This window comes from Saccoglossus kowalevskii, unplaced genomic scaffold (assembly GCF_978046115.1).
Source record: "Saccoglossus kowalevskii unplaced genomic scaffold, keSacKowa6.1 SCAFFOLD_204, whole genome shotgun sequence".
Classification (NCBI taxonomy): Eukaryota; Metazoa; Hemichordata; class Enteropneusta; family Harrimaniidae; genus Saccoglossus; species Saccoglossus kowalevskii.
The window spans coordinates 29,029-39,926 of NW_028188691.1; the positions used below are offsets into that span (position 1 = coordinate 29,029).

Sequence of the window (10,898 nt, forward strand, 5' to 3'; positions counted from 1 at the left end):
GAATCATCATACTGCCTGGGTCAGATTCATGTTGACTGAATCAAGTTGACCCAGTTTTTATCCCCCAAATAGTCAATTTCGAGTATAATCGTAACATTGACACGGAGAACGCGTCATTACGAGATTGAACGTGTTTTATTTCAAATCCCTCCGCTGCGGGCCATGTTTTTTTTAATGACGTGGAAAATGACGGTAGTATTTTAGCAAAGGCTAATTGATAAAAATAATTTAAGCACAGTCACTCTACTAGGAGTCACTCTACTAGGACGGTTAGGAAGCTCTATTGGTTAAAGGTGTGAACGAGCAGCTTCTGAGAACCTATGCTGGTCTCAAAACTATGACGTATTTGTCATTGGAATGCACTATTTGTCACCATTATTTATTGCGTTCGATGTTGCTTGAGAAGACCCTCGAGAAGACCGTGAACTTTTTTAAATTGTGCTTTATTTTTACATCAAACTACAATCTCAACTGAACTGTGACTAGGAGTGATATTGTATTTTTCAGATGAGCATTCTTTTGCAATCTTGAAGATGCTTTACTCGAGAAAAACGGTGTTTTGTTGACAGTCTCTTTGTCTTGATCTCTAACAGTCTTTCGGTCCGTAAAATAAACCCCTCACTCAGTTTAGAAACAATTTTATCGCTAAAAACATTGATGTCTGCAAACCTTTACAATATTCCTTTGTCCATTCTCGTATTTTTTGTGTGTTTTTAGAGTCACTTTATGGCGAAGTTTTGCATGTTTTCGTCTATGGAGGTGGTCGCCGTGTTGCTTTATTGCATAGTTTTCATAGGAGGTAATTGGACAAAAGAGATTTTTGATTGTCGTGCTTTCATATCCCTCCATTCGCTTTATTTGACGACTGATACAAATCCCGTTCAACATGTTTTGATTCAGTCGAGACAGGGGCGACTTTTGGGGGGAAATTCACTAATATAGTATTCTATTAACTATTTATAATTTCAGAATGCCATACAAGACAGCAAGATTTTCTCGCGAAAAACGTGTATATACAAACCATGTTCATTTCCGCATTTGAGACTGCTCTTCGTTGAAAGGTCAAAGTGCCATGTATTGCAATGCTTTGTGGGGGAAAATGACGCAACTCTCGCACTGTCTCATGATTTATCGCGTGTTTTCCGTCGCCTGTTTAATGCTAATGACTTCTTAACTCGTTAACACCTCTCTTGTTTCAATGTTTATGGAGACAAGGGTGGGTACAATAGAATGACGCGGCGCTTCCTAACCGTCCTAGTAGAGTGACTGTGGTTTAAGTCAGTGAATTGACTGATAGTGCCGGGGTCAACAGAATGTCGAGTCATGTTATCAGTATCCCATACACGCAGGTCGAAATTCACGCTTTCAACTTGAAACTCGATATCCCTCAGGCTGTTTGTGAGTGTTCATGTTTTAGATAACATAAATATACCAACATCTGTTGTTTATCATCTACGTGGGAGGTCTATTTCACGTTGGGAACACTTAGGACTAGACACGCCTTACATTTAATCTTGTGATTGAGTTCAGACTGGCATTCACAAGTGTGCTTCGGAATGATACACATCGCTTATATCAAACACCGTTGATATTCGCGAGTGGAACGCGTTGGGCCACTTTCTGTCTGAAATACCCTTACCACGAAGACTATTATGACTCGTACGGTAGTCATGTCATGGAATTTATAAGATTTCTCGTACGTGGATCTACAATCATCAAATACTTTCAAGCCATGTGTTGCCAATACGTCCTGTATGACTCGTAGTGTCCATGAGATGAACTTTTCACGGAAGGTCAAACTTGGTCTACCGCCTTTGAATTTTTGGCAAGAAGCGAGGACATATTTTCTTCGTCGGGGGGAAAAACGAAAATCGCTACGTTACACCGTAAACTCATTCCGTGTGATGATTATGTATGTCAAAAGTTATTCTGTGAAACGATCAGGTAATTATACATTTTAACTCATAGTAGCGTAGTCCGCCATTTTTTGAAAAACAAACTGTACGTCGATCAACCGATTTTGCATACTTTGCATTTTAGCGGATTGATGACCGCAGTTTTACGGGATAATTCATACTATTAAATTTTCAACACATAACTTATACTTTCTTTATATAACTATCGGTTTTTAATATTATCCTCTCTTTCTCTCTCTTTCTTGTACGACAGATGAGCGATTCTGATTATAGTGATGGAATAAAAAAAAAGTGTACAGACTGCTTGACTCATTGAAAGGAAGTAAGAAATGTAAAAATAAACAACATATGTATATATAGAATGAATTATTTTTTATTGATCAATGTTTACCATTATTGGCTTTTCTCGTTTCTGTGTTTTAATCGAATCGTTTATGTACTCGTATTTTTTGTGGCATTAAAAATAAATTTAACCACGCCGCACATTTACATGTATCTACGTATTTTTCGAGGTGTTAACAAAGAAATATTTAATCACGCTAAACATTTATACACTAAGCAACTATTTTCCTTACTCACATCGTATGTTTTTTTTGTGACGTTAAAAAAATACTCAACCATGTCATAAATATATACTCCATGTCAATATTTCATTCTTGTTTACTTCTTTTGTGCAATAAACTCCATTAGTTTTCAAAATGACGTGTATTTATTAACGTGTGTGTGTGTGTGTGTGTGTGTGAGCGCCCTCTACGAAACATTCTGAAAAATCTTTCGTCCACGCCTGTCCAATTAAAAAATAATTAAAAATAATTAAAAATAATTAAAAAATAATTAAAAAAAAATGATGGTAATTTATGCAAATGTATTCACGATGACCTCGACACGACCTCGTATTCACATCTATTTTATGTATGCAAATGTATTCACAATATCCCATTGTGACGTCATCCTCATGAAAAATCTTTCGTCCACGCCTGTCCAATTAAAAAAACAATTAAAAATAATTAAAAATAATTAAAAATAATTAAACAAAATAATTACAAAAAATTGATCGTAATTTATGCAAATGTATTAAAATACCCCATTGTGACGTCATCCTCATTCAAATTATCCCCTTTATGACCATGGACGCTCATTTATGCTAATTTATGCACGAATTCCCATTGTGACGTCATTATTTATGCTAAAGCTGGACTATAGGGACGGCCATGAGGGCGCTGTTCGTATGACGTCATCGCATCCGATTATGAACAGCGCCCTCATGGTCGTCCCTATAGTCCATCTTAAACTACTAGTAACGTTACGCTGACGTTACCTCACACAACGTAGTCCCTGATTAAATCGTTTGTATTTATATTTCTACAGGCATTAATAGAGAGTTTAAGATTTGCGTAGGTAACGGGAACGTAACGTGTTGTTCTAATTTCGTTTGCGTTACGTTCACGGGTGTCAGAAAACGATTAAGTACAAGCGCCCACAATGGGAACGTAACTGAAACCAGAACCATGTAAATCCGTCTCTCATTGGGCAACTATAACTATCCAATAAAATTTGTTATGTCATTTAACGTCCGGAATCTGAATTAGTAGTTAGTTCCCAGACATTTGACAGAGCTCTCGCTATATCCATCAACTCTGCTGAGGTCCCAGGCCTGTTTGCCGACCTCTTTCAGCAGATCAATGTCATGCGTTTTTGGTGGGTATAAATATCAGCTAAAATGCATCCAATATTTCTTATTTCATCATAAATATACAAAATCACTCTAATATAAAACGTTTTATCAATGTCAACCACGAGTCAGTCACCTTGATCACGTTCAAAACGACTGCCGTACGATCAGGCAACCGATGACGTCATAGGTTCGCTTGGAGGTCATGCACAAAGCAGTGACGTATCCGTTCTCGTTCCGTTCTCGTATGCGCATCTTAATGTCTCTAATAAGATATTAATAAATAGTTTATTTTAAGTTTTGTTGCATTTGTTAAGGTAAAACAACTGTTGGAAAATGACCGTGCGCAGTGATATGACTGGCCACTGACACAAGCACTATTGTGTTAATCATTACCTATAGAGAGGTATGGAAAGCCATGACTGTCTTAAGTAGCAAACTATATTATCGTGATGCTCATTGGCATGTTATGATGTCCATTAAATATAACATGATGTACATTCATCATATTATGATGTCTATTTACCATATTATGATGTCCATTCACTATATTATGATGTCCATTTACCATATTGTGATGCCCATTCACTATATTATGATGCCCATTCACCATATTATGATGCCCATTTACCATATTACGATGCCCATTCACTATATTATGATGCCCATTAACTACATTACGATGCCCATTCACCATATTATGATGCCCATTCACCATATTATGATGCCCATTTACCATATTACGATGCCCATTCACTATATTATGATGCCCATTCACCATATTACGATGCCCATTCACCATATTATGATGCCCATTCACTATATTATGATGCACTTTCACCATATTACGATGCCCATTCACTATATTATGATGCCCATTAACTACATTACGATGCCCATTCACCATATTATGATGCCCATTCACCATATTATGATGCCCATTTACCATATTACGATGCCCATTCACTATATTATGATGCCCATTCACCATATTACGATGCCCATTCACTATATTATGATGCCCATTCACTATATTATGATGCCCATTCACCATATTACGATGCCCATTCACTATATTATGATGCCCATTCACTATATTATGATGCCCATTCACTATATTATGATGCCCATTTACCATATTACGATGCCCATTCACTATATTACGATGCCCATTCACCATATTATGATGCCCATTCACTATATTATGATGCCCATTAACTATGTTATGATGCCCATTCACTATATTATGATGCCCATTCACCATATTATGATGCCCATTCACTATATTATGATGTTCATATACCATATTATTATGCTCATTCACCATATTATGATGCCCATTAACTATGTTATGATGCCCATTCACTATATTATGATGCCCATTCACCATATTATGATGCCCATTCACTATATTATGATGTTCATATACCATATTATTATGCCCATTCACTATATTATGATGCCCATTAACTATGTTATGATGCCCATTCACCATATTACGATGCCCATTCACTATATTTACGATGACCATTCACTATATTATGATGCCCATTCATTATATTATGATGCCCATTCACCATATTACGATGCCCATTCACCATATTACGATGCCCATTCACTTTATTATGATGCCCATTCATCGTATTATGGTGCCCATTTACCATATTATGATGCCCATTAACTATGTTATGATGCCCATTCACCATATTACGATGCCCATTCACTATATTTACGATGACCATTCACTATATTATGATGCCCATTCATTATATTATGATGCCCATTCACCATATTACGATGCCCATTCACCATATTACGATGCCCATTCACTATATTATGATGCCCATTCATCGTATTATGGTGTCCATTCACTATATTATGATGCCCATTCACCATTAATTGTACCTTATCCTGAGGCATATTAAACACATGATGTGTTTAATATGTTTAATATGTTCATTTATTATATTGCGATGACCATGTAATAATTGTGATGGCCATTTACTATATTGCGATGGCCATTCACCATTTCATGATGTCCATTCATCAAATTGTGATGTAGTCATTTCCCAGAAACCAACGCGCCTTTTGCACATGCGCAATTTATTTCGCGGGACTTAGCAGACATCTTGACTCGACCCGGGAATTCAACTGAAACTGTGAGAGATTGTGTCGGACAATCGATCAATATCATGGATAACATCTTATCACAGATGTCTTTGGGAAGTCTAGCCGACAACTTCAGAAAGGAGAATATCGAGCCAGCCATTGTACACACGCTACGAGATGGTGAACTTATACGCTTAGGTGTCTCAACAATTGGTAAGCGTGCACGTCTCCGAGCCTTGTGTCAACAACATCACGATAATTCAGGTACAGAATTAGAAACAGCAAGCAATTCCGGGTTTAGCGGAGGATATACTTCTAACCGTACTGCTGTCAGTATAAGGGAAGAAAGAAATGCTATGTTCCGTTCCAACCGCGGGCGAGGTGCTCACAGGTCTCGGCCTCGTAAACGTTCGCATACGCAGTCGGTGGGCAATGCCAGTGAGAAACCTCGCTATACTACCGTGGCTTGCTTCTGCCTTGCTGATCGCTCCGAGGAAAAGGTTCCAAACACCGTGACAAGGCAGATATTGCACAAAGCGGGACTAGGATTGAAAAAAATGAAATTTTGTTTGGATGACAACGAATCACAAGTAGTAGAAAAGTTAACCGATGAATCTGGTTTCCCGCAGCTAAAAACTTGCGGTGGTTTTGAAATACTTCAGTGTCTGGGAAACTGTCGAAATTTAACTGTCGTAAATTGTGCTTGGTCTATGCAAGAGTTGAAGGCACATATGGGCTCACAATCAAAAATGTATTTGCGACCAATTCAGAAAAACTTGAGTACGAAGCCTATCCATGGTGTACCAACTTCAAATCTCAAGGAAATGTGTCATGGTTGTAAAGAGGAGTTCCCGACTCTTGAATTGAGAGACCACTTGAATTACTGTACCCATTTTTCTTCTTCATCTGAGTCGGACACTGACAGTCCTGCACCAATTTCAGATAATATCTTGCAACGCGGTACAACTACTGATGTGATAACTTCGGATATTATTCAGCCTGAGACAACAATTGATTTGACATCAACTGCCATTCAACAAGATACAACCACTGATTTGACAACAACAAATGCCATTGGACATGAAGCTACTGATTCAACAAGTAAAGCAGATGATAGTACTCAGGTACGTAAAATGATGCTCCCATTTCTAAAATATATAAGACACTATAATACGCTGCTATATGACTGTGTTAACGATACAAAATAATTCCCAGGAATACTGCTAATGTTGACAAACCAACTTGTGTTGCCCATGAGAGATGTACTTAGCCCTATATAATGCGGCCAATAAAAAAAAAAAATTCTGTGTTTCTGGTAACCCTACCTACCCACATTTTTGGTAAAATGGAAATGTTTATTTTATGCAAATTAGCTGTACAGTTCGTATTTTTATGCAAATGAGTTAAGTTTTCCCACATTTAGCAGCCATAACTATTCTGTGTTCAAAAATCTCTTCATATTACCTTCTAAAATGAACAAAAATTGATAGTTAATTTCATCATGTCAAACTAATAATTGTTTAAAATCCTCCTATGTGATTTTATAGGATGTAGACTGAACATGTGGGAAAAATAATAAAATAACTAGAGCCGAAAGCTAATATGTTCTGGTTCCCAGAACATTAGTGAGAAGGCAAACCATTATATTGTTGCGAAGATAATAATGGATTGAGCTAATTTGCATATTTGGGGGTGGGTAGGGGTGCTCATGGCTACCAGAACCACATCTACTCGTTCCAAGGTGAAATCCTCTCAGTGGTTTACCGAGATATAAGCAAATAGTGGATTGAGCTAATTTGCATATTTGTTTTTGTTTCTTTGCTAAGCTTTCATTGGTACCCCTGTATTTTTATAATGGTAGCGTTTTATCCATGGTTTCGCAGTGTTTTGGGTCTGGTTAGGTTAATATTTTTCAATCAATGTAATGACGTTAGGGTCCGGCCACGGCTAGGTACAAAAATGTAGCATTTATATTGCTTATGTCTTAATAACTCTGGATGTGCAATATACATATATCATCATGCCATTGCCAATAACACTTGGTTTATTCTTTTATTTTCACAGCGTAATCAAGACTTGTCTGTGAGTGATGTTGTTGGGAAAACTGTTGATTTTTGTAAAACAAAGAATGTTTCAAATCCGGTAGAGATTTTAAAATTTTTTCAAAGTAAAATGGTCACTGGGAGAAAGCTTGATATTGATAATCCAGCAGAATGTCCGAAAGGTTCTACAAATTTTATAAGTGTCAACCGCTCCAATATATTAATCACTGGTTTTAATGAAATTAGCATTATGGAAAATCTGCGAGACACGCTTGAAGTCAAATTTTATGACGAGGTAGGTAAATTTTAAAAATTTTTCCCTTTTATTTTTTGTTGATTTCTGAGTGACCATGCATTTACTGGGTAATGTAATACTTGAATGAATCACTTATGGTAATTATGTCTTTGTATGCTTAAATTATTATCACTCAGTTAAGGGGCCATAATCTTCTTCTTTCTTCTTCCATTGTTTTTTTCGCCACACACTAACTGTACTTCAATCCACTCAAAACTTTACACACACCTTGTGGGCCATGAGATCTAGTGCATATAACTGTTTCGAATAAAATCAGTCACATGGTTCGTGTTCATGTGACTTGTGCCATTTTGTTTTTTTTCGAAAAAAGAAGCTAAATTCTTCAAAATCTTCTCCAAAACTTCCTACCAGATCCCTTTGATATTTTGTATATATCATTTACTGGTCATTTAGTGTCAGATTTGATCATTTGAAAGTGATTGGTCACATGCTGTGGTCGCCATTTTGTTTGTATTTCGAATCTTGATCTTATCAAATATTAATAATTCTGAACACATCTGATTTAAACCTACTAGATGTGTACCATGCATGGTTTGTTATATTTTATATTAATTAGTAATAAATAATTTATTCATTCATTGTAGGATGCTGAAGACTATGGAGGACCAAGAAAAGAGTTTTTCTCTCGTATATTAAGAGAAATTAAAGTTCAATATTTTGATAATGGACTGAAAGACCACATGGAAGAGGATTATAAAACAGTTGGCATTATAATGGGTAAGACTTCTTTGTGCGTATGGTCTGTGTTTGCATTCAGACCTGTATTTTGGACAGATTGATTCCCTTCAAACACACCCATACAAAAGTATCCCATAGGAATCCCATAGGACCATAATCCTATTGGATCCTAATGCAAAAATCCTATAGTATTGTGACACAAAATCCTATAGGACTTTTAATATGATCCTATAGGATCTTTTAAGATATTCATGATATCCTAGAGAGGACCAATTCCTATAGGATCCTATTGAAAGTTCTATAGGATTTTGTGTCACAATACTATAGGATTTTTGACAAATTCTTTAGGATTTTGCTAATCAAGGATACACCCCATTCTCTTGTCTGAGAATAAATTCATGTTCTCAAACTTGAATGAATAGTATAAATGAATAGTACCTGACTGTGTGTGCGTTTATCCAGACCTGTAGCTCGATCAGACATCCATGGAGCGATTCTTTTCAATCTTCACATGTATCTAGATGTAGTATCTGAGCAATATGCACATGCAATGATTTCATGATTGGATCAAAGATGGCTGACTGGTGGCCATTTTTGTTGTAAAAATGACTTTAAATCAAAACATGCATTTTGACATGTCTGGAACCAGATCTTGGGCATGTGTTCTCTGATTCTCCTCAAACTTGGTGGAAGGGTTAACCATTAAGTAATTTTTGCATGTCACTTTTAATTACAAATCTGACCCAAGATGGCCAAATTTTGATTTTGACGAATTTGATTTGAGACCATATCTTGGACATGCCCAGATCAATTACACTTTCTATAAATGTATGATATGTATTTAGTAATACTGTATTGTTTCAGCAAACAATATGTAAGTAAGAAACCTTCTAGTTACCCACATACTCACTGCTCATGGACTTTCTAGCCTGGCAGAAAATAAATTTATAACAATGGAAATAGAACACTGAAACAATGATGATGGCAGTCTGTAGTTACCAACCATCAACTACCAATTAACAAAACATCACAGTCTCATGGCCACTGACCATGGTTCAGTCTCATTTAACAAAACAATACTATGACCATGGTTGACCATGATAGTTGATGGTCACGTTTGTCTGGGTAGCTTTCCTTGATTTTCAATATGTGTTAATCTCTAGGGCTGAGTTTATTGCAAAATGGAAAAGCGCCTCAGTTTTTGGAAGAGAAGATAACAAATGAAATCTTTCGCGATATATCACCTGCCAGTGTTAGTCCATGTCTTGTGAAATTAAGAGAAGGTTTGGATGAACTTGGGATTTATCAGGTATGATTTGACTAAACTAATGTTACATTGTACTCCATTAATTATTAGTCCCCATCTGAAACAGGGACTACCGTACTCATTTTGGTCATTTCTGTCTGTGTCTGTGCTTGTGTTTGTCTGGAGTTATATTTCAGTGGTGCTTTGGTGCTTTTTTTGGCATTTTTGGTCAAAATATGATATTTTGGACCTTTGTGAGCTTGATTACAGGAAAAGTTTTGATATGAAATCAAATTTACATTTAGTTAATATATCCTCAAAAATCTTCACCGATACAATACACAATGTAGTAAGGTAGATGTGATTACACTGCAATTCCCAATTCTATTAATAGAACTAAATTCAGTGATGAATTTAAATATTATTGATTTGTTTAGAATATTAAATATACTTGCCAACTCAGAATATACATCAACTAGGGCAAGGCTATAATAGTGTCCCTATGTTTATTCTATTTGTGCCTCCATGGTCATTTTTAGAAGACAATGTTTCTAATTTTGGGATAGAGAACAAGCATAATAGTATACATGCATGTGTATATAACAATTTTTTAGTGACTTGTCACTTTTGACAAAATGGTGACTATTTTTGGCCCAATAATGATATAAAAATGTTCCTAGCAACTCGAACACCTTCTGGGATTGCTATTGCTATTACCGTAAAAACCCGCAAATAAGCGCCACCCTCAATTAAGAGCCACTCAGTGAAAATTTGTTACATTTGACCCTCCATTAAGAGCCACCAAGAGTTGAGTGGTTTTGTCAATAAGAACCCTGAAATAAGCGCCAGCCGCCAGGTTGTTTACAATCAGGCAGACACCGAGCTTGTCGTGCCTCACTTCCACCCTGCATTGTTTATT

General features: G+C 36.4%; 1 long non-coding RNA gene across 1 annotated transcript; it reads left to right on the forward strand.

The window, feature by feature from the left end:
- The first annotated feature begins 1,229 nt into the window (after nucleotides 1-1,229).
- LOC146725387 (uncharacterized) lies at nucleotides 1,230-2,278 on the forward strand. The gene is made up of 2 exons (XR_014928802.1): nucleotides 1,230-1,944; nucleotides 2,170-2,278. It is a non-coding gene; the product is annotated as an uncharacterized LOC146725387 (long non-coding RNA).
- Nucleotides 2,279-10,898: the final 8,620 nt, after the last annotated feature.